This window comes from Hirundo rustica, chromosome 7 (assembly GCF_015227805.2).
Source record: "Hirundo rustica isolate bHirRus1 chromosome 7, bHirRus1.pri.v3, whole genome shotgun sequence".
Lineage (NCBI taxonomy): Eukaryota > Metazoa > Chordata > Aves > Passeriformes > Hirundinidae > Hirundo > Hirundo rustica.
Genome location: NC_053456.1, coordinates 6,854,670 through 6,876,544, shown reverse-complemented (window position 1 = coordinate 6,876,544; position 21,875 = coordinate 6,854,670). Strand labels below are relative to the sequence as shown.

The 21,875-nt window shown below is 39.1% G+C and overlaps 1 protein-coding gene across 1 annotated transcript in view; it reads right to left on the bottom strand.

Annotated features, from left to right (window-relative positions):
• Positions 1–21,875, bottom strand: part of NCKAP5 (NCK associated protein 5) — a 347,214-nt gene that overhangs the window by 285,657 nt on the left and 39,682 nt on the right. The window lies entirely within an intron of this gene.

Genomic DNA, 21,875 nt, shown 5'->3' with positions numbered 1-21,875 from the left:
TGGCCAACTAAGTATGTTTTGTAGGAACTTAGGAAAAAAAAGGCAAATCATGAACATTTGAATGTTTGTCAAATTCTTTCAAAAATATGGCAAGATTTGCAAGATTTGCATCTTTTAAACATTAAGAGATTCAAATAAAACATTAAAAACATTACATTAAAAACATTAATTTTTCTGTAACCAATGAGAAGGCATCGAACATCTTCTGCTCTAGATGTGGGAGATCAATCTTACTCCAGGACAACAAGTACAGTAAAGTACAAATCTTTGCTTAAGAATTTAATTCCTTCAATCCTTTTTCATCTCTACAGTCACCAAAAATCTGAATTGTCTTTGAAACATGCTGTCTCTTGATCATGATACTCTACTTTCAGCATACTGACTCTGCTGCAAATTTTGGAAAAATCTTATCCTGAGCAATTGCTGTTTTTTCTCTGACTGAGAAACAGCTGAGCTTGTTGGCTCTGAATTGCTTCTCTGGATCGAACTCTGCTCCCTTACAGGCTCTGGCAGTGATATGTTGCTACATGCACTGATGTAGAGCACATCAATGTACCATCCTCTGCTCTCATCATGTTTCAGGAACTGCTGTAGCCAAGGCAAAAGGTCTTGGTTAATTACTCACTTCCTTAAAGGGTATTTGGATGATCATAGAAGACAGGTATGTTATTGTTAGCTGTAATACCACTTGCTCATTCAAAGGCCATCAAAACCTTCTCAGATCAAAGTTCCTTACTGAGAATTCACACTGTGCTGTCTCTTAATGACTACAGACTGGGATCACGAGCCCTCAGGGCTCAGAAAAGAAAATAACCTCTTTTTATCTATAACCTTTTATTGTTGCTGTTTTCCTTGACTGCTTACCTCTGGCCTTAAGTGCTCTTGTGCACCAAATTCCAGCCTCCATTTACTAAGGGGTTACCCCACCAAAAGGACAAAAGCTACATCAGCCCCAGGTTCAAGAGCAGCCATGTACATGGGGATTTTGTTTCCCAATAGAAAATATAAATGCATTTTTCTGCTCCCATTTCCAGTTTGCTACATCTGCCTACGATGGGGTCCTTTCTGTTCACCCAGCAGTGACAGCAGTGAGAGTGAGAGCCCTTCATTCAGTGCCCAGACCCTGGACACAGCGTAATGGACATTGCTGGTGGGGACACACTCCGAGAGTGCCATCTGTGCTGAGGGAAATTGCCTACATCAAATGGATGGGGAAAAATGTGTGTCAGGAAGAGAAGAAGAAAAATTTATCTGTTTTGCAAGGCTATCAAGGATTTCAATAAAGGGCAGTAGATGCATTGCCTTTGACTAGCTCATAAACACCCGTATTGCCATTCTGGGGAAATGAAGTTCTACTTAACAGACTCTGCTCTTTCTCACAGAGATGGGAGGAATTTATCTCTGATGGCTCCTCACTGAAAGCAAGCCATCATTCACATCCCAAGAAATGCTAGGATAATGAAAAGTACCATACACAGTGCAGATGCCTCCCCCAATTTCTCTTTGGAAGCTTATTAATTATCAGAACTTTCTGAGAGGTTTGTAAATCATGAGGGGAATCTGCTTAAATAATCTATGAATGTGTGATAATGCTCATTATTTTCAGAGTCGGGAAAAACAAGTCCATGGGCAATCCCATCACCACAGCACTCTCTTTTGGTCTCCTGAGTGTGTGAGGATTCCCAGTCTGTAAACATGACACCCTTTCTTGTGTTTCCTATTAAATAATACAAAGCAGCAGTGATCATTCACATGGATTCAGCTAAAGGTCTTTATCTTATAATACCTGTGCCCTTTTAAGCCACTTTTTTGCATTTGTCTTAGGAGATGTGCTAACATCTAAGACACACAAAGGCAACAAATGTCTGGAGAGGAGCCACAACACAAAAAAAAAAAGGCTGAAGTCTGCTTGAGGAAAGGGATCAGACAGGCCCGCACTTAAAATAAAGATAAAGCTGCAGGCTGTGCCTTCCCACAGCTCCTCCTGCCCACAAGCCAAGTCACCACGGGGGAAGGAGCAGCTTTAGAGGGCTCACCACCTTCCACTTTCCACCCAAATCAGCTGGGGACACGGGGTGCCCCACACGCAGGTGCACAGAGATGCAGTTCATAGATTTGTGAACCAGCTGGAAAGATTACAGTCCAATAATTTCACAGGCAGCCTGGTTGGAAATGGCCCAGAGGGCTCATTCACTTGGGGGAAAAAAAAAGAGCAGGACTGACTTCTGCAAGACAAGTGTTTACAGAGGCAGATCACAAATCCAGTGGTTTTAGCTGCTCAGTCACGGGGAATGACTTGGTAAGGCCAGAACAAAAAACAACACTTGGGAAGAGCTTAATTTCATTGTCTAAAGGTTCCTCTGCTGAGTTCAACCAGCCTTGCCCTCAGCTTGTTTAGGCAGCTTTTCTTGGTAACAAAGGAGTTTCACACTCCAGCATCCATGAGAGATACAATTTTCAGATGCACTGACATGACGCAGCCTTGGCACTGGCCTCGCTCTGTGCAGACTGAATGTAATTAGGTTCTGGTCACTGGGCTGTGGGCAAACACCAGCTTCCAGTCCACACAGTAATTAATGACAGCACAATGACATCCAAAATCGACACACTTCACGCTGGGGAAGGGGGACGTTTGGAGGTTAGAAAATGATGGTCTGTGAGTTTTAGAAAATCTTGTGATACAACACTGAACGCCACAAATACCCAGAGTGCGCATTCCAAACTGAGGAGCTGCAAAACAAAAGCACAATTCTCCTTTCTGTACAGTACCAACAAGTGTATAGAGAGTAGCTCACCCTATTTTTAGGTTTTTCATCCATTCATCTCTATCCCTATCTCTTCTGCACCACTTCCTGAGCTTTGCTAATAAGTGCATTGAGCCATACATGTGGATATATAAATATAGCTTAGATATAAAGACCTTGTGGGTTTGAGTTTTAAAAATATCCTTAAGAATAGATGGCAATTGTGTCTAATAGCGAGCACTGTTCTTCATATTTCCTTCCTTGCCTTCATTTTGTGAGTACAATATAAACAATGACTTTACCATCGTAAATAATTCAAGTAATTCCACGAGATATCAGTAATGTCAATTAGATTTCTTCCCATCAATGAAAATTTCCTGTTTTCTACTATGCTTTGGGAAAAAACACTCAGCCTTGATGCATCAGGAGGGGAAAATGTGTCTTTTCTCATTCATGGCTTTCGGACTCTAACTCATACCCTGAGAGCCCAGGTTCACAGGTTTGTGCTTCCTGAAATTTGTATCCTCATTTCCAAGTGTCATCCTGCAATTCATGCAGGGCTGGAAAACCTATGGTACTCATTAAGAAAGCACCATAAGGGAAGTTGACTGGGCCCCCAAGTGACACATGTCCTCACACCACTGGCCCTGAAAAATATGTAATCCATATTAAATAAAGCCCCGAGCTATTTGCAATAATATTTTCTCCATTTTAAAAGGTCATTAGAAGGTGGGAAAAGGTTGAGGGAGAACTTTTTACTATGGATAAGAATAACACAGCACAGATGTAACATTTCTAGTGGATGATCCACCAGGTCTTTGCAAACATTAATTAAGCTTCACATTTTCCATATGAGATAGGTAAACACTGTGGCTCCCTTGCTCTCTGGTCTGTAAAACAAGGCCAATAAAAGACTTGTGACTCATAAGACATCAGAAGAGCCAAGAGCAAAATTAAAAAAGGCTTCACAGCCAGCCCACATTCAAACAATATGAATTAATTCAGTCAGTGATGGGATCCTGTGCTCTTCTCATGCAGGGTCAGGTCCTGTTTCCCTCTCCAACTACAGCAGAGTCCTGGACGTACTTAACTTCCAGTTTTGCATAATTATAAATAATCTGCTACATCTCATTCTTCCAGACTCCCGTCATCTATAGTTTCCAATATGACTTCTTTCCTCCTCCTCCTCTTCTACTGCACTGCTTTGATGCTTAACCCCTCAGTGTTTTCTTTGCAGCATGATATCATAAGACACCTCAGTAGAAAGGGAAGCTGTGAGCTAAATGATGAACATGTTCAGCATAGTCCAGAGCTGTGAGAAATTGAATGGTAACAAAAGCCAGCAGGAAAGTGTTTAATTTCTCCCTTCTGTCCTCAGGTCCGAACAGCAGCAGGGTGTAAGTGTTTCATTGTACCTCTCATCTTCACCATGGGATGAATTTCACTTAAACAGCGCAGTCGTATCCCACAGCTTTGGTCTCCATTCCTACCTATTTTCAGTTCTGAGATAGATCCAACAGAAGCTATATTGGATAATAAATATTAAATCACACTTGTGCTAACTTCCAAACACAACTGTGCACCTACAGATTCAAAGTGCTGCACCGGACAGGTGGACTCAGAGATGAATACACAGACCCAAGATAAAAACATAAAGAAAAGAAGAACCAAGCTCTGTTCTCCAAATTTTTCTGTTTTGTTAGGATTTATATATTGCATCAAACAGATGATCAAATTATTTTTTTCTGTAGTTGGTAAAATATGTTCAAAACCCTGTCCTGGACAGCACTTGGGAAACGAATGCACTAGGCAAGTTATTTAGCACAGAAGTTTCAAGTAAGTGCAGGGTCATGATCAGAATCATTGTTTAGAATTAGATATTCAGTTATTAAATCTGAGGTCACATTTGCCTAAGTTATTGAGAAAAAGTTTTTATTTTATTATTTTTAAATCTTTGGGCCAACAGTCCTTTAGGAAAGAATTCCACTTTGTTCTCATTCAAAGACTTAAAAAATTGCTGGAAATTTTTTATCTGTGGCTTTTGTCCCTGTTGAAACGACATATATATTTGTCAGCTCTGAAATTCAATTCATTGTGCAGGCTGTCAAATGAATCAAATTGATGGTGGAAAGCAGTGATGAAATAGATATGAATCCTTCACCTTAGTATCAGGACACAATTACTTCTACAAACACCACTGCTTTATTTTCACGAGCAGATGCACTAAAATTTATCAGTATTTGTGTAATTTATTGAAATAACGTGTTAATATCTACATTTTGATTCTACACAAATTCCGTGGGCACTGCTGAGGGCAAAAGAAGGTCAAGTCACCTCTTGACTTGTGCATGAAAATCCTGCATCATTAATGAGATGAGAAAGGAAGGACCACATTTAGGCAGCTGATCCAGCAAAGTAAGTCTCTTGATCTGGATCCCCACAGTAAATTCCCCTGCATCAATATTTCAGATGCAGAAGGTTCAGGGGAAAATACATTTGCCAAAAACAACAGCTTGGCTTAAAATCAAAACCTGTAACCTGCCATGTGTTAAGTGCCATTGTTCTTGGAATGCATCCTGGTTTTATGAATACAATTTGCAGTTCCAAGTGCTATCATGTAAGAAGGATAAGAAGATATTTTAAAAATAAAGGTATGAAATACACCATACCAGACAGATTGTGGCTTAAGATTATAAATAAATGCAGAGTCAAGACACTGTATTATTCCAGTAATCTGAAAGAATGACCTAGAGAAATGGATGGTTTGTATGTGATGATAAATATGCTCATAAAATATTGAAAAGCTCACAGGTTTCTTTAAGACTGACAGCACTGGAAATCCAAAGCTATACCAGGCCAAGCAGCTTTCAGTTTATTCAGACATAATATGTTCTGGGACCTGAAGAAGTGTCTTTTAGTACAGCGCTGGCCAAGCTGAACTTGCCTTTTCAGTTGAATATTCACTGAATATTACATTTACTCAGGTTTTTCTTGTACTGATGTGACAGTTCATCACAGCTGCCTACAACTGTCAGCATCTCATTTCTCCAGATAGCAAGGCCTGAAATTCATTTCAACAGCCTGAGATAAAATAATAGAAAGCATAACACGCAGAATGCTGGGGACATCCCATGCTTGGGAACCCTAGTGTGGTTTGGACAAAAGTTATGAACTGAGGAGATGCCACCGGAACAGCCAGTTTGAGTGAGCCTGAAATAAGGGATTCCTGAAGAGGTCTCTCCCACCCACTGTGTGGAAGTTTCCTCACTTTGCACAGAACACTTCATTAGGCAGAAAGATTTTTTTTTTTTTTTCCCTGTAGTGGGAGATTTAGATTCCAATTCCTGTACCAGTGGACAGTCAATTATTTATACAAAGTGGAAAAGAGTCAACAAAAGGGACTGAATGCCCCATGCAACATAATGACCTATTGCTCGGAGGCTGCAATGCTCTCGAGGCAGAGAACTGAACCTCATAAAAGCAGGACAAAATCATCTCCTTCTCCCTCGATAATAGAGGTCTTTTACTGGTTTGCCTTTTTTTTTTCCCTTGAAATGAGAAGGAAAATTTGACCCAAATTCACAAGCAGTTTCCAGGCAACTGAACTTTGCCAGAACATGTAATGAAGCTCTGAGATGTTATATGCTACCCTGCTGGAAAAACTTAATGGATTGCAGTTGTACCATGAGGTACAGGAACGACAGCCAGCACCTTCTGAAAGGCAGGAGGGGAAGAGCTCCCTGTCACTAAAGAAACCATACTGATCATCAGGATGTACTTTTACCTCCAAAGGATGATGATCCAGATCTTGAAAGTGATGGGAATCCTTCCCCCCACCATCTAGAATCTCGTTTCTGTTTCTGCTGTATGAAATTACAATTATCCTTCTTGCTAGGATTTTGATCTAGGAGGGCAACTTAGTGATCCTCTGTAAAATGTGGGTTTGGGGCAGGAGAATAAGCAGGGATTTCAGAGTAGGAGTCACCTTAACATTTTTCTTTTTCAATATATGTGCATTAAAGAGGTATTTTAAAGGTTTTTGAAGGACAGCGGTATCCTTTAGCTAGTAGTGACACATTTTTCTGAAGAGTGAGGAAGACCTGGGAAATAGTAAGAATGTCTTTGACCCCTCTTCAAGCAGAGTGGTGATTTGAGCTTTACACTAATGGTGGGTCAGAAGGCCAAGTCAGCTCTTCACAAGAGGCTTGAGATAAATTTCCTAAAATGCATTGAGAGAAAGATGAGGTAATGCAAGACCACAAAGTGAGGGACAACAAGTGAGCAGACAGTTGAGTCTCTCCCTTCAACAGACTTAAAATAGCAGCGGTTACATCTAACCTGCTTAACATACTCTGTGATTCTACAGTAATTGATAACTGAAGAAAAGTCGAGTTGACCTCCATTACAGGCTCTGACCAGCTTAGGGGAAGCTGTTCCAATCAAGTTCTCGCATTTCACTACTAGGTGCCCACCATCATGCATGCTGAGAGTTTGCTTGACGGCTCAGCCTCCACAGCAGATCCTCAGGACTTTCAGTGAGATGGCTCCTGTTGGAAGGGAGACTCTCAGAGTGCTGGAAGTTCATTCTGAGTTCTTCTGGATGCAAGCCTTGCATTTTTACCCTGAGTTTCAATGCCACAGCAGAAAGAAGCAGCCTGGAATCTTTCAGTATCTTAAAACATAACCAATTTATTTAGTAAAAGATTTCTTTCCATTTCTAGTTTTGAGTCAAGCCATATTAATTATCTCTTGAAATAAAAATACACCAAATACTAGCAGCAGTCTTCCTTATTCTTCCTAGACAAACATGTATGAAGATATACTTAAGAGGATAATTGCACCCTGGCTCTTTGTTCCCTGAAGATATCCCCTGCCTGAGCTTCTGCTCCCTTCTTGCACTGAGAAACTCAGCAGAGCAGCTCATGGCAGAACTGGGCAGAACCACAAATAATCACTACAATTTATTTTGTTTGTCTCACTCTTGTTTTAGTTATAGTTTGTTGTCCCATCCCCCCAACTATATTCCTTGTCTTGAAGAAACAGACAACTGGAGAGATAGCATAATCAGTGATTATCTACTGTGAAATGTGCACATAAACAAGATATTTAATGACTCTGGTAACATATCATATTATTCCAATCATAAATCAAATCAAGGGGGGGAAAATGAGATAAATATATAAGCTGATCAAAGTCAGATGAACTATACTCTCTCAAATTTTCCTATAAATGCAGAATATATTGTACAATAAAATAATAATGAAAAACATTTTATACTGTTTTGAATAAAAACACCCCAGAAAAAAGTATTTCCTCAACTTTTTTTTTTTTCTTTGTGGCTTGAATGATCTTATTCCCATTAATATAATTAGGCCCTCATTCTTGTTTTAGTTCTTCTACTGACACTGGTAAAATGCATCACTCTTAAGATGAATATTGTCTAACACTGTCAGTTTTGTACTTTTATTGCCCCCTGCCATTCAGCATGCAGGGCACAGGAGAGAAGGAGATCTCCTTTCTTCAATTAAATATACAGCTATTTATTTCCTCTGCAGTCAGTATTTTCTTTGTGATCTCTCAGATAAAGATGTGGGAAACAGTTTGTGTCCGGATTTGCAAGGCAAAACAAAGCACAGTGTGACTACTGCCGAGTCTTACATTCTTCTGTGTGTCACAGTGAGTGAACTTAATTATGGTTCATTAACTCCAAATCCAGTTTCTCATTCATGCACCCAACAGTGTGGTATCAAATCATCTTTCATAATTTCAGCATGATGTTCTTAAATCAATGTCGACATTTTTTATTTCAGCATACCCTACGGTCCTTGCATTTTTCATTATATTTATAAATGGAAACGTGGCACATAATAATTAATGCTTTCAGTGAATAGTTTTGATGAGAAATAAATTTGGATTATCAAATCTCTTCCCTGAGGACAGAGACAGACCAATTAAGTGCTTCCAAAAGTTCCTGTCCGATATCTTTAGCAGAAAAAGCCCTGCTGTGCCTGCCCTCTGGTTATTAGTTTCACCTGTAAACAGTTCACTGCCACTGCTGACTTCACTGAACATCTTCTTTGTACTTCAATCTGCATTTTATGTGAACTCTGGAGCTATTAGCCACTAATATCAACAGCACTGCACAGTCTAGGAACATTTATTGGTCCCCTGCTTAGTTTAATGTTTCTGCCTTAGTACCGTAATATTATTAATAGTCACAAAGTACAATAAAAGAAAATTAAGCGTTTATTTTGTTTAGGCTTTCGCCACTTTACCTACAGCCTTTTTCCATTACATTTGCACATAAATGAGCATACACTACATTTTTTTAGTGCATCTAAAAGTCAGGGTTTAACTCCCCTAATCATATTCTATTTTCAGTCATCTTTCAGGCTACTCTATTTTTTATTGCAAATGCAAGTATATTATGGTAAATCCATACATATATTTTATAGAAATGGATAGCATGCATTCAGTAGCTAGTCATCTCTCTAATAGACTTCATTTGCATATTTTTCTCTCTCTTTTAAAACAAATATTTTGAAAAAACATTTTTTCTTCACTAGAGGCATTACATAGTCTGCAGAACATGCTCACATCACACGCATTCCAAAATAGCCTGTTTGCAGCTTGTGGTGCTTTATTGTTCCCCTCAGTTTCATGGTTATAAAACTAAAACTGAGGTTTTAGCGCCTATTAAGATCAGCATTGATTCAGATACATTTCAAACTGATGTGCATGCAGAGACAGTCGCCTTCCAAGAGACAATGAAATCCTGAAGTGTCCACTTTGCTGAGGAACATTGGCCTCTACAGACAATGTGCTGGTAAAAAATGATCCAAGTCATATCTGGCCACAAGAATATAAATGAAAGTGCTTCCCATGGACATACACAGTTATGCATGAGAATAGCATTAACCACATTCCTTTCAAAAGACCAGCTCGAGTACATATTCCTGTTCAAGGAAGGAGAGGGTGGATAAAATTAAAGATTACACGGTTAAGGAGTATGCAAAACTGCAGCTGCAAAAAGGCTCCTTCTGTGTGGGGCAGGCTTTGTGCGGCACCCTGGTGGGCACAGCCCGGGCTGCTCCTCTCCCGCTGCATGGCAAGGGCTGCCAACGGCTCAACAGTCAGTCTGAGAGGTGCCACTGGGGAAATGGAACATAAAATAACGCTTCCTTGAGTTAAAATTTAACCAGGCCTACAATCTCTTTAGTAGAGAGATGTCAGTTGTTTTCCCCATCCAAGTAATTTACCTCCACACACATCCCAGACAGTTCTGCAGAATTTGCACAACCTCGTACAAAGGCAGCATGAACTCCCTCAGTCACTGGCAATTTGGTTGTGAAAGTGCAGGTCCATAAAAGCCTGAAGGGCCCAGATTTCCCAAATGGTCCTTGGAGAGGCCTTCTGCCAGCCTGGCACAAGTATCTGGTATTATTGGACTCTCCATGTCAGATTCAGCTCCCTGTAGTTAAAGTGATTAAAGCTTAACACTTCTAAACGGCTTAATGAAAGACAGGAGGTGGCTTATATTTTTTCTGTCTCTAATTTTTCCAGTATTTAGAGGCTTAGATTATATGCCAGGAATCTCTTCACCATAGGAAAAGTATTAGTTTCTCTATTCTTTCACTATGAATCCAGATTAATAGCTCCAAATTCCTGCTCCCTGCAGACTGAAACGCAATTCTTTGAAATGTATGCATTTGTTGGGCTATATTCATTTGTACACATAGCTAATTATAAAGTAATTAGTATTATCTCCATACATCTAAACAGGCAAGCAAATTAAGACAGAACCATTTATTATAGTGACAAAGGGAATCAGCATTTTCTTATCACGAAAATGCAAGTTATCTTGTTTTCTTGTACATCAGTGTAATTAATCACTGTGTTTAGCATTCATAGATAATAACAGCCAGTATCTGCTTTGATGAGATACAAACAAGCATATTACGAATCACTTCACATACAGACCATCCTAATTGCTAAAATTACTGTCTCCATGTCTGTTGTTCCTGCAGCAGCAGTTAACAAAATGCCTCAAACACCCGCATGCTGTGGCAGCCAGCTTAGCTGCTGTGCTAATATGGTGTTTGTGATTCTTCTTATGAAGCCATATCCTTCCTTTATTTACAATTTCATCAAGCCAGAGAAGTCCAGGGGTGGTCACTGTGTGATGCAGGGCATAAGCAAAGACATAAACTTTCTATAGTGGATGACTGAGGAAGTGGAAAACACTGTCAAATTCACTAATTCACTGATCCCACCTAAATAAACCTCTTCACTGAATGGAAAAAGTGAAACTTCACTTTTAACTGAGTAACAAAATAAAATTTAAAAATAAAAATACTGTTATCAGTTAATTGAGATTGTCTTCAATTATATAAATACAACTGACTAACCTTTAGGGCTTTTCATTAACCAGGGTTCATCAATTCTAATCATCTGACACAAACACTCCAATTGCCATGCCAATGTAATTACAAGTTACCAATTCTGCTGACAAAGTTCTCAGGTTACAAACACAGTTATCAATGCAGGATAAGTAATATTGTGCCACACCAATTTCGCTTTCCTGAAGCATTAATGTTAAACTGGGGACAGATTTTATTAATGAAATCAATCTTCAAATATGTACTCCAGTCATTATTTTTCATTCGGAACCAGAAGCAGCCACTGGTTCCTAATCCCACATGATATTTTATCACAATTAATAAACACAATTGGAGTTACGGTAGAGTTAATCTTCATCTTCAATCAAAATAATTAAAGTCTAATCTTCTAAGGGTAATTTGTTTGACCCCATCCTACCAAAAACATTCTGCCCTACAGATTGTGACTGAGGGCAGAAGGACAGTCAAGGTGTAAGGAACCAATTCAGCAGTTGCTTTAGAGCATCTTTCATGTTGCACTTGCATCTAAATGCAAAGTGTAAAGTCTGCTCATCACTACAAGATGATTTCCAGTTAAATAATAGATTTGCTGCCTCCAAAATGTGCATAAATTCATTTAAACAGCATATAAATCTATCTGTTAGTAACTGAAAAGCATTCTACAAGTTTATGCACCTGCAGACATCCAAGCAATGGCCAAACATTACACACTGGAAAAGTTTCATTGGCTTCCATCAGGCTGACCACAGAGTACAATTATCTTCTCAGTCAATAGCTGCTTTTCACTTCCAGAATTGCTATAGGTTACTTAGGAATAAGTTTTCAAGAAGAGCTATCCCCTTTCCTCCTTGCGTTCAGCACTCTTTTTTTTTTTTTTAAATAGATCAAGAAAAAAGAATCAGAGAAAATCTTTCACCCTATGATAAAACCACCTTAGAGCAATGTGATTTGTGACAAAGCACAGTCTGAGTTTCAAGTATCAGAAGAGGAAAGAACAGCCAAACTAAGTCAGATCAAGGGCTCTGAAACTGGCCAGCAGAAGCTGATAAAGTGAAAATGTTAAGAGGATGGCAAGCATATTGTCGTACTTTCACAGAACACTTTCAGACAGTTCTAGTCTCAATTTCATCTCCAATAATTCCTAAATTCAATTTTCTTTCCTGAGTGCTACTGAAAACTGAGCTGACATTTTCATTAAACTATCTATAGTAACTATAATGTTTCATTTGTGAACAGTAGTACTTAGTTCCCATGTGAAAATATTGAACATATTGAACACTTATCTAATCACCAGCCCCTAAGACAATCATAATTTAAAAAATTAAAGTACATTTATGAAATATAGCTGAGCATTAATTACATCCAATGATCTCTTGGATGCTTTCAGACATTCGAAATCAAAAAGACAGATATTCTAAGGATTTTGGGGATTTGGTTTTGGTTTCTGAGGCTGGTGGCTTTTTATCCACCAAAATCACAGAAGGGGCATTAGAATTATTAACTCATCGGTAATCCCTGGCTTTATGACTGTGTGTCATAAACAGTTATAATATAACCATAAGGAAAGTTAAAAAAAAAAATTAAGATATGACTTGCTAGACATTGTTGGCCATGAGCATTGACATTAGGAGTTTCCTCCCTGTTCTGCTTGCAGAATTTCTTTTAACAGAACTGTCAGATTGCACCTATACTAATAGAAAGAACAACAATGCCAATTTACTTCTATCTTGCAAGAGTTGCTAAGCAAACTCATACTGAAAATTTATATCAGCACTCGAGCTTGCCAAGAGTAAAGACGTAGCTGAAAACAGGCAAGGGGTTGGGGGTTTTTTTTACATTTTCACACATAAATTACTGTGGCAACTACCTAGGAATCTACCTATACTGGCTTGAGGCTGTATCAGCTCAGGTTTTATCTTACAATGAATCACTTTGGATATTTTTGACCTAGTGCCAGTCCTGCTCAGAATATCTGTACAGCTGCACTGGAGTCAGTGAAGCCTTGAATTTGCAGGGTGAAACAGATGCTTTACTGTATACTGCAAACAGGCTGCTGACGGCTATGAGAAAAGACACAATAGATAAAAAGTGAAATACAGATAAAAGTTTGTAGGAGAAGAGCCTAGAGAAACTGCTTTCACCTCCTAGATTTTTGGCATTCACGTACATTCCCACATGCATTTTGAGAGCTTTTGACGCTTTGTACATCATTGTTCAGGAACAAAGTGTAAAAGCTGCACTGACTTAGCATGAGTTCATGGCAAATTCAAGAATGCAAGCCTGCCCTCAAATCCAGACTCACTTTCTTTCCACATGACCACCAAGCTGATGCACATGTGAAAAACCCCTAGAGAGTCATATTGTCCTTTTGATGTTTCATCCTTCTCAGTGGGGCTGTCAAAGGTGCATGATGGCCAGGCACTGAATTTGTCAGCGCTGGAGAGGAGATCAGAAGCAATTAGGCAGCAATATTAGCTAAAAGTATCTCAGTTCTTAGAACCATTTCTTCCCACAACACATATTTAATGAAAAATTGTGGAAACTCCATTGAATTTTCAATCAGCTTAACAGGCACTCACCATCTGAAGTGCCTGGGAATTGTTTTTGAGAAGGGGTTCAACAATAATGTCAACTTTTGGCCTGAAGTCAGCTGGAAACAAGCCACAAGCTAGACACAGATGGCCTGTAGGGTACACTTCCAAAGACCTTGACAAACTTAAAATTAAGTTTTAATTATGTCTGTTCAGCTTGATTTATAATAATTGTCAATATCTGTGGTTTGAAATAACACGTTTTACAACACGATCAGTCAGAGAAAATATTTTCCTAATGACTAAAGGGAGGAAGAGCCTGCATTGAGTCCAAGAATTATATTATCAATCTTATTTATTATTTTTTTAAACCATAACACAAAAACATTTAGGAAACACTGATCTGAAGCTGGGGTGAAAGGCTGAAGAATAATATGTTTTCCTGGTTCTGAGCGGTCAGATTTAGAAGTCTATTCCTGCAGACATGAGAGCAGCTGAGGTCCCAGGGGTTCAAGAGATAATTAACAACATTTGATATGCTCACAAATTTTGAAGAGTCCCTAGAACCATAAAAATTTTATTAGCCAATTACTTTTTTTTTCAATAATTATCTGCCAAGAGTTGATAATTTATACATTTGGACAAACATTGCTGTGATGTTCTTCACAAGTAAACCCACAATTATTTTATACCACAGCAAGGATCATTAAAATATTCAATTTTTTTCTTTCCTGTAGAGTCCATTTGCAAAAATGGACTTTCAAGCTTATAAGTTGTTGGGCAACATTTCTAAAATACACTGCCATGACTTCAAAGATATCAGGCTCAACAAACTCTCTCAACTGGTGCGAGTGTTTCTTGCTTTCAAGCAATGGCTACTGGCTCAAGCTGTGGCTGTGTCAGGAATTTGCTAAATCAATACTTCAAGTTGCTCAGAAATCATCTGCTTTCCTGCTTTGAATCTATTCACAAAGAAATTATTGAATATGGTTTTAAACAAGAAGAGTAAAGGGTAGATTAAAAGATCTTATTAAAGTGAAATAAGAACTGCTAAGCTAGAGTGAAGAATAGATCCCAACATTGCCAGCAGAAGAGGGTTTAGAAGGGATAAACCATGGAAAATTGCAGCTACTGTCCCTGCAATGAATAAACAGTTCACCAGAAACAAATCCCATCTCCTGCAACTATTGTATTGGCAGGTTAGTAAGAGATGATGAACAGCTCCTCAGCATTTGGAGGTTTTCCCCCTTACAGAAAATAAACAAAACAAATACACATTTCCAGTTTGATGATTTTTTTTTTTTTTTAATTACAAATTGACCCAGAAATTACATCTGTCATGGGTCTGTGAAATCCTGGCCATTGCTTGACTCATTCTGACCAGCAGTCACTTCAGCTGAAAAGATATTATAAGCTTTCCAATTTTGTATTCTTTTTAGAGGTAGGCTCCTATAAAACCTCCTCCCTAAAAGCTATCTGTTTTTCATAGCACCAATTGAATGAAATATTTTTCTTCATACATCAAACCTTGCCTAATTTACAACATTCTCCCATTTGGGCTATAAATTAAAATTACTGTTGCCTTTCTTTTAAGTAAGTAGGTAAACCCCTGAAATTCATGTACAATGGAATAGAGGACAAGAGTTTGCAGCTTTTCTGCATTCTACCCTTTTAACATACAGTTCCTAAACCAACAGGTTCCTCACACAAGTCCTTTGCTTTTTTACAAACACAGCTCCAGAAACTCTGTATATCATCTGGAAGTCTGTGTATTAGAACTATTGATTATCTCACATCCTGTCCTAAAGCAAAGTTCCTCCTTTAAGAATTACAGCACATTATTCTATAACAATATTTTCCCTCTCACACAGGCAGCAGAAACATGAGAAGGTGATGAGAACCTCGGTGGGAGTTCAGTGAAAGCCACAGGAGGGTGAAGTCTATGGCTCAGCTCCAGACTCCTCACTGAAGTCCGTTTCTCTGCCTCTGAAAATAATGCAGTTTACAAACGTTTTTTGACAGCCTTTTTTCAAGTCAGAACCGCAGTTACTGTCCATGTCTGTGCAACGCTGCAGCTGTGATGGGTTGCATGGGGGTCTCAAGGAATTCTGTACAGAACCTGTCCTCCCAGAGAGCAGGAAGGAGCTATGCCCAATGTCGCTAAATCTGAGCACAGAACTCTTCTACAGCCTCCCAAGCCATGAAGATCCCCTTGGTTTCCAGCCTGCAAGCCAAATCCACCTTTAGGAGGCTGAGCAGGTGAGGCTTAACCAGCAACTCAAGGAAACAGAAACTCTTGCTCCAGAGGAAGAAACCTTCAAAGAGCAAAAGTATAAAAATACTATTAAATGTTGAAGTTCCACTGAGTAATTTGGGGGAAGGGAGCTTTAGAGGCCTGTGGGCTGGGGAAGACACAGTTTGTGTTCCCTGGTCTGTGTGACCTTAAGAGAGGTGATGAAAGCAGGGCCTTAGGCGTTGCATTTTCTACATGTGGGATAATGCCACAAAACCCGCATATCATCCATTATTACAGGGAAGCTTTGTGAGAATTATCTTTTAAAGTAGAAGGTTTCTACAGAATTGTATCTTTAAATGTATGTTCTCACAGTCCAAGGCTTATTAATTCAAGAGTAAGTTTAATCCTTTGTAAAAATGATACACCAGAAGCTACATTTGAATACAAATAATATTTTGTACGAAACAACCCCACAGGAAGGAGAGTAACTAGCAGATTGTTTGCATTCATTTGATAAAATTATGGAATTGTAGGTTTGATTGAAATAAAATCTAAGAGACAAAAATTTGTTTGGAAAACACGTTTTACCTTCTTATCAAAAAGAAAATTAGGCAACATAGATTTAAAGATATCATCAACTGCTTGACATCTCCCAAACAAAGATGAAGTTATAATAGAACAGTGGTCTCAAGATCTGTATCCAGAGCAGAAAATAAATTATTTTTTAAAAAAGGTTTCTCACATGGATGTTAATTTGAGATTTTTTAAAATTACAAGTCAAAAGCATCTTTCCAACCAAATCATTACTCCTTATTACAAGCTTTTTCCAAAATATTTCCTAGTGAAGCAGAAAGAGGTAGGTTTGCTGTATTTCACGTTACTTCTTTCCATTCTGTACCAGACAACAAAAATGATAAAGTTTGTATCTGATACACAAGGGGCCACAGCGCTGCTGCCTTCTGCAGAGACAGGGAAAGGAACTTGAGGGAGGAACATGGGCCAAAACCAGGAGTGGCATCCCCTGACACAGTTTGGTTCTGAAATGCAGAATCTTTCAATAGAATGGGGGACAAAATAAGACCTAAAACAAGCTGAGTTTAAAAGAGAGGAATTACTTTGGATCATTTGGATGGTGAAGGTGAATGTGGAGTGTGAGGTCAGGTCCCAAGGACATCTTCCCCCTAACACACAGTATCTTTGCAAAATTCATTCCCTTTTCTTCGAGGGATCCCGCTGTGGTATATTTAGCTACAGAGAAGAAATTGGAAAGTTCTGACAGACCTCAGTGGAAAGCCTTCAACCTAATACAAGGGCTCCTGTGGTGTTTTTGGTGGGACTGAATTTAACAGTCAAGGAACAAGCCAACATCACGACTCCCGCCTCTAGCCCATGCATCCCTGAGAGGACTGCTCAGCACAGAGAGCAGCAGCGTGTCAATACCACAGCATGGGCACAGCACACACGAGCAGGAACAAGACTTGGCCTTGAAGTGTCCAGTCCAGATTTAACCTCCCAGGCTATTGGCCTGGCATCAGGCTGTCAGCTGCACAGCCTCTGATGGCAGCCTGTGTTCTTCTGCTAAACCAATGCCTTCTGTTCCCAGGAAATGGACATTCTATCTTCACAGGAGTTACAAATTATTGGACACAAAAGGACTTTCAGGGAGGAAGGTCATCATAAAGAAGAAAAAAAATATATTAGACTGTTTTTTAAGTTTGATTTAAAAAACATCTCTTGCAATTAGACTCTGCTGCATTCAATGGATTTACATCTTTCAAATACATCAAATGCAAACGTAGACTTCTCCAGCACAAATAGGGAGTGACCTAAGTAATGCTGAATTAGCTTTTAAAGATCTGGTAAATAAATTGGACAGCACATGATTCCACACACCCTGCAAGGGCCACAGTAAGAACTTTTCATCACTCTTTGTGCTTTGTTCCTCTCTCTCTCCCAGCTATGTGGATAAGTTCCACAGATATCTGAAGGAAACACAGTTGGGGGAGAGGAGGATGCAGGGAACAATATCTCTGAGTGCCTGGCATCCCCTCCACTTGGGAGCTGAATTCCACTTGAGAAAACACAATTACTTAATGCCAAAATGGGTTTTCTGAGTCCCAGCAGCTCTTGACTCGCTCTTCTAGCCTGCACAAATTCAAAAGGTAGCACACCCAAACACAGATGGGGACAATAACACAGGACAATGACAGCTGAAGCCATACACTCCCAAAGAAACCTAGGTTTCCCTTTCTCTTATCATGTATCTCTTCTACTCTTGCATCTAAAAGCGGGAAGAGCACAAAGACGAAAAACACAAGAGAATTTTCTATTCTGTCAGTTCTGAGACCTTTTATTACACACTGTAACACACAGTGCATAAAGGGCACTAGAAGTGACACTGATGTGTATTTTCCTCAGTATGTGGAGAATCACATTTCTAACACACAAAGGAACAGATCTGTGGAGTGACTCTACACACACTTTCATTTGATTTTCATTTCACCCTTAGATATTATTATTGGAGCATTATCAGTCCAACAGACAAGATTTTTGAGTGATGGTATCTCTTCAAATGATACAATGTTAAGGTTTTTGTGACAAAACTACTATATTTGCCTGTAAAATTAAGTCCTTTGCCACCTTCATACATGCTTTGTGTGCTTACAAGACCTTATACCAATATATGCCTCTCCTTTTGCAGAGTGATTTCTTCTTTTTTCAACAGTACATGCACTGACTGCTGAGCAGAGGGTAATCTAAAAAAAATAACTTCAACTTTCAGTTTTCTTAACTTATACAATCACTACAGTCATGTCTCACTTGATATCAGCTCACCATAAATGGTTTTTGCTTACCTAGAGGGCAAACAAAATAGAAACAGGAGACAGACTATAACATTTCAAAAGAAATATTATAGCTATTAGTTCCACAAACACACTGTACCTAACTCAGAACCAAATTCTGGCCTCAAAAAATGGTGTGTCATTTATAATTATATGTCTGTGTGTGCATACAGAAAGTGAAGGAGACAGAATATGAGAGGACAGTCTACTCCCTGAATTTTATGGAGAAATGCCTGCCTCAGGTGTCTGGATGTTGTGAAGATCTATTATATTGTTATCTTTGTTTAACAGGACTTAGAGTGTGTTGCAAACGGCATGCATTCAGCAAAATGAATTGATTATTTTACAAAAATAGTTTGGTTTTTTTCTGCACAGATTTTTAGTTTTAATTCAGAATGCTTCTACCAGCTCTCGCTGTCAACATTGGTTAAAATTAAACAGGCAGGCAGGAGATCAGGAACAATTTTAGCAGACTTTATATGATAAAAAACATATAATTTCAAAAGAGCTAATAGAAATTTAGCACAATATTCATACATTGCAATTTCATTTGAATACGCTTCACAAATCCCAGTGGGTTAAGTATTACTATTCCTGGGATATGGAAGTTCTACCTAGAACAAGCTCTTAGCTTTGTTTCTGTGCTCGCCCCACTCATGCCCTATAAGTCCTCTTTGAAGAACTTCCCATTTCAGGAGATGTTCCACAATTTATTCCACTTCTAGGGAAAGGCAACCCATGACGTGTCAATGGCACAATCCAAGATATCCCACTGGGGATGTAAATACTGTAAACAGTTTGGCAAGAAATGTCTCAACACCCATTTCAGAATTTTCCTGTGCTGAACTGGAAAATGCCAGAGACCTTTACGAATAAAAAATGTGATACATTTTAGCAAGAAAAGTAATCTGGTATTTTTTATCTTAGGAGAGAGTTAGAGAATTATATTCTCTTATTCTACTGGATACAAAATGATAAAGACATTGTTCTTAGACTTATCATGTGGTCTGCACTGGTTGGAACAGTTCTCAGAAAGAGTTTCCCAGCTCTTCTTTGGAATACTTCTCTGTCCTGGAAAATCCATAATTAAAAATCAAACTCTCCTCCAGTTTTGGCCCCAATGTGAGTAAATGATACAACAATTTGACAGGTTTCAAATATTCCACTTTTCTTCTTCCTATTTCTTTTCTTTTATTCATACCAGATCACCTTGGTCTTTGATAGATCAGTTTTAAAATTCCATTGGGATTCAAAAAGCAAAAGCAATACATGGCAAAGATAACACAAATAGCTCTAAAAATGGCTGGAGGATCAGCACAGTGCTGATGGAGTGGTGGATTAAAAGATGCACATTCTTTAAGGTTTCATTGTGACAGTCCTGCACTGAAGGCATGAGGAAACTCATCTGAGCCATGCTGTGTTAAAACATTTATCATAAAGCAACGCTATTAATACAAGCAGACAAGACAAGTCACGGCCTGATGTACTAGACCAGAGAGAACAGGAACAGATAGATTTTCTACCAACAAGCTTAACCCAAAATAAATATAAAAGCATCTTTGTTCTTTGAAACGGTCCTCTCATTCATACTACTCACACTTTTTTTTTTTAGAAATTCTTGGTTTTAAAGTAGTGTTTTCAGTACTGCATATTCCTCTGGCCAAAAGGGCAAAGTAATTTTAAAGCTGGTACATTTCTATTAAAAGTACAGCAGCTCTTCCCTCCATCCCAAAAGTCATGGAAAGGAGAGCAGCTCAAGGCAATTGGCTGCTGCACCAGATGGTGAAACAATTCTGCCTGGGATCTTCCCTGAATTGCCCTGCTTCCCTTCCTGCTGCTTCCCTCGCTACTTTTCCTTCATGCTGCTTCCAGCTATTCTGCACACAGTCCTTCCACTGGGGAGGATGAAATTTGTCGAACTATTGGTAGTCACTTCTACCCAGAAAATAGAAGTGACACACCATAATGATAGCCTGTCCTCCAGAGCCCTCTTACAGCACTGCAAAACACTTCAGGAAAGGTATAAACCATCAGGCTGAAAATGAGACACAGAATTAGCCGCACTAAAAACACAGCTATGACTGAATGCAGCCACCAATTACCAGTTTCACTTTTTCACTTCCATTTCGCCCATCATCTTTGAAAAGTTATGCCAGATCTTGCTTTCTCTGACTGTTGGCTTGCAAAGAATAATAAAATGCTGCAAATCGCTTTCCCCTCTGGGAATCACACAAGTAATAGTGTGGCTTCACAGCATTACAGAGCTGAATAACAGGGAGAGATAATGCCAGAGCATGACACCAAAATCCAGTTCCTGATCCTTAACCCTCTAGAACTGCAGAAGTACTAGATTTCATAGGCAGCAAGACCACCATTATCTTCAAGTCTGACCTCCTGAATAACGAAGGCCACAGAATTCCATTCAGTAATCCAGTCAGAGAAGAGAACTAATAAGGGATGCTTGATTCTGCCTGCTGAAGCAGCACTTGAGACTAGTTGTAAGGTTGAAAGGCGGATATCTACTGACTGCTCCATTCCCAACAGTAAAAGCTAGGTTAACTCTATCCTGTCCATACTTAAAAATGGGTAGAATTTGCTTACAAGCCCTTTCCCTTATTTATCAACTCTCCCAGGCTGTATCTACACGCACAGGGCCATTGCCCTAAAGCCCTGAGCTATGAACAGCTATACAGCAGATTTGCTTAAACCGAAGTCCACAGTGCAGCCCAGTCCTGGAGCCTTCACTGAGAGATGAGGCAATCTCTTTCACCATCAGGCTTCCAAAACTCCCTTTTCTCCGCTCTGTTTTGTATTTGTTTGCACAAGCATATGCTGTGAGCTCAGAAAGTCTGTCAGCAATTCACAGATGGCCGCATTCAAATAAACATCCTTGATAGAGATGCAAGGTCTGACTAAAGATGTTAGAAATCTCTAATATGACTTGAAGCATCTCAGCTTAGTAATGTGAAATCTGGGTTAGCCTTGTGCAGAGACAAAGGCCAGCTGCCCTATGAATTCAGTTTTATATTCTGAATTACTTTAATTCCTGACATTGTTTGGGAATTTGGGACTGATAGAATATGCAAGAAGGTTGCCTGACAGTTCCCTTTGAATTTAATGCT